Below are 3633 nucleotides of genomic sequence, written 5' to 3' on the forward strand. Positions count from 1 at the left end.
GCCAGTTCTTTTTCAGTTCTCGCGGTTAGAGCCTTTCCATTTATCCACGGGCATCCCGGCTTTCGTTGCTTTAAGACGACTACGTTTTTGCAAGAGTGCACTGTCTGCGTATAAACGGTAATAAAAGATTCATACAGGTGACTGGCAGGAACTTTTGCAAGGAAAGGTTTCCAATCATAGCGTTGCAACAACAAGTCCAACAAGTCCAGATCTCCTGGGAGATATTCAGTCTACCGCCCGCTGAACTCAGGAGACGTTCAGTCTTTAGGGAAGAGGAGTGTGGGCATTTCGGAACGCGGTACCCTTCCCTGGCAGGCGAGGCGCGCCGTGGAGACGGGGGAAAGCGGACTCTTTTTCCCCCCTCCTAATGGGTGAGCAACCAGTGGTCCAATCGAGAGCGCTGCGCTCCCCTTTTGCCCAAACTGGCCACAAGCGCGCACCGCCAGGCGCCACCGAAGCGGTCGCTGATTGGCCGAAAGTGACAACGGGCAAGTCAGCCGAGGTCGGCGGGGGCCGGCTGCGGCCGGAGAGCCGCGACAGCGAGAGGCCGTCAGGTGAATACCTTCCATTTTTCCCTCTTTGTTGTCGTCATCTTGCCCAGTCAACCGCACGACCAAGCCAGACGCAAGGGTCGACCATCAAGCATCCAGCTGCCAGCGATTAAGGAGAACCCTAGTAAACGTTTGGCTCCGGGCAAATCGTCCTGTTCTGTAGTGTGTGTCCTCATTCGCATCGCTCCATTATCCATTAAAGTCTTTTTCCTCCTCCTCATTCGCATCGCGCGTGGTGTGCGATACCTGGAGCTCGGAGTTCATGGCCTATAAGACCTTAAAGGAGGCTCAATGGCCTAGTAAGAACCCCCACAAGTGGCAGCTGAAGGCGCAGGCCGGTGCTGCCAAGGAAGTCAAGGACGAAGACCACAAGAAGCTAGCCGCATTTGTCGCCACCCGAAGTGGCAGCTGAATTCGTAAGCCTGAGGGCGGAGGCCGGTGCGGCCAAGGAAGCCAAGGACAAAGGGTAAAAGAAGCCAGCCAAACTTGCCACCAAAAGTGACAGTTGGAGGTGGAAGCATGAGGGTGGAAGCCGTTGCTGCCAAGGAAACACAGGACAAAGAGTACAGGAAGCGAGCCGCACTTGTTGCCGCCCGAAGTGGCAGTTTAAGGCGTAAGCCTGAGGGCGGTGACCGGTGCGGCCAAAGCAAAACGCTCTAAGTACTGCGCAAGCGCGACGCTACAGGTAAAGCTGCACAAATTTTTGCTGCCCTATCGCAATTCGCCTCAAGGAACTACTTAAGAATCGCCAGCCGAATTATTTTTGAGGCGACCTTTTCGCAGTCGTGTTGTTGCTGCGAAGTCTTCAGTGGGGAAGAGAGTAGCCCCCAAACAGTTTAATCAGGCAATAACTCGAGCGTTTCGCGACCATCTTTTTGTTGTGGGTGAAAAAGTACTGACTCGTAATAACTCGGGAAAGCATAAGTGGGTCCCCGAAGTGATGGCTACCCATACAGAAGCAATCTCAAAGTTCGTGCAACCACTGCAAGAGGCACCTTCACTTTGCGCCGTCAAAACGACAGCAGTTGCAATTTCCTGCAGATGGCACCCCTCCTGCTTATGGAACCGCTGACGAAGCTGATGCCAGTGAGCTCCTGGCTTTTTCTGCAAATGGCACCGCATGTGCACCTGGGAGGTCACCACTGTCTACGAGTACTTCGGCCATGCCTGGAGTAACTCCAGAATCAGGGACAAGACGTTATCCCACACGAGATCGGCATCCACCGGAGAGGTAGCAAGCGGGATTCTAATTACAGCAGGGTGCAACTAGGACAGGATGTGCAGTGTCTGCGCGCTGCTGATAGAATACAAAGAGCAGAAGAGGCTAGCCACACCAGTCGCCAACCGAAGTTTCAGCTGAAGGCGTTTGCCATAGGGCGGAAGCCGGTGCGGCCAAGGACAAAGAGTAGAAGCCAGCCACACCTGTCGCCACTCCGAGTGGCAGGCGCAGGCATAAGCGGAGGCCGGTGCTGCCAAGGAAGCTAAGGACGAAGATTAGAAGGAGCTAGCCGCACTTGTCGCCAACCGAACTGGCAGCAGAAGGCGTCAGCCTGAAAGCAGAAGCCGGTGCAGCCAAGGAAGCCAAGGAGAAAGGGTGGAAGTAGCTTGCCGCACTTGGGAGGCGATGTAGCAAAGGAAGCCAAGGACCGAGAGTAGAAGAATTTAGCCGCACTTGTCACTACACGAAGTGGTAGCTGGAGGTGTAAGCCTGAGGGGGAGCCGGTGCTGCCAAGGACAAAGAAGGACAAAGAGTAGAAGCTTGCCACACTAATCGCCAACCGAAGCGGACGCTGAAGGCTAAGCCTGAGGGCGGAGGCCGGTGCTGCCAAGGAAGCTAAGGACGAAGATTAGAAGGAGCTAGCCGCACTTGTCGCCAACCGAACTGGCAGCTGAAGGCGTCAGCCTGAAAGCAGGAGCCGGTGCAGCCAAGGAAGCCAAGGAGAAAGGGTTGAAGTAGCTTGCCGCACTTGGGAGGAGATGTGGCCAAGGAAGCCAAGGACAAAGAGTAGAAGAATCTAGCCGCACTTGTCACTACACGAAGTGGTAGCTGGAGGTGTAAGCCTGAGGGGGAGCCGGTGCTGCCAAGGACAAAGAGTAGAAGCTTGCCACACTAATCGTCAACCGAAGCGGACGCTGAAGGCTAAGCCTGAGGGCGGAGGCCGGTGCTGCCAAGGAAGCTAAGGACGAAGATTAGAAGGAGCTAGCCGCACTTGTCGCCAACCGAACTGGCAGCTGAAGGCGTCAGCCTGAAAGCAGGAGCCGGTGCAGCCAAGGAAGGCAAGGAGAAAGGGTTGAAGCCGGTGCTGCCAAGGAAACTAAGGACGAAGATTAAAAGGAGCCAGCCGCACTTGTCGCCACCCGAAGTGGCAGCTGAAGGCGTAAGCCTGAAAGTAAAAGCCGATGCAACCAAGGAAGCCACGGACAAGGAGTTGAAGCTTGCCGCACTTGTAAGGTGGTGTGGCCAAGAAAGCCAAGGGCAAAGAGTAGAAGAATCTAGCCGCACTGTCGCTACACGAAGTGGTAGCTGGGGGCGTAAGCCTGAGGGAGAGGCCGGTGCTGCCAAGGAAGCCAAGGACGAAGATTAGAAGGAGCCAGCCGCACTTGCCGCCACCCGAAGTGGATGCTGAAGGCTAAGCCTGATGGTGGAGACCGGTTCGACCATGGAAGCCAAGGGCCGAAACCGGTGTGGACAAGGAAGCCAAGGACTAAGAGCAGAAGCTGGCCACACTTGTCGCCGACCGAAGTGGCATCTGTAGGCGTAAGCCTGAGGACAGGCGCCGCGGTCAAGGAAGAACGCCCTACGTAAGGACTGCGCAGGCGAGACGCTGCAGGTAAAGATGCATAAATATTTGCTGTTCTGTACATTCGAGGGGGAAATCCGACTGTGTGGCCTGCCCGTGCCCCCCACCCCCCGCCACCGGATACGGGCTGGAGTAGTTGCGGCTTCAGCAGGCTGTCGCGTTCCACTCCTAAATGCCAAGCTTAAGCGCCATTATTTAGCAGTTAATTAGTATTTAATCATTAATTAGTAATTTGTCATCACTTAGTAGTTAGTCATTTAGTGGTGACGTCACCAGTGCCA

Source organism: Amblyomma mixtum, chromosome 1 (genome assembly GCF_055824585.1).
Source record: "Amblyomma mixtum isolate Tamu chromosome 1, ASM5582458v1, whole genome shotgun sequence".
Classification (NCBI taxonomy): Eukaryota; Metazoa; Arthropoda; class Arachnida; order Ixodida; family Ixodidae; genus Amblyomma; species Amblyomma mixtum.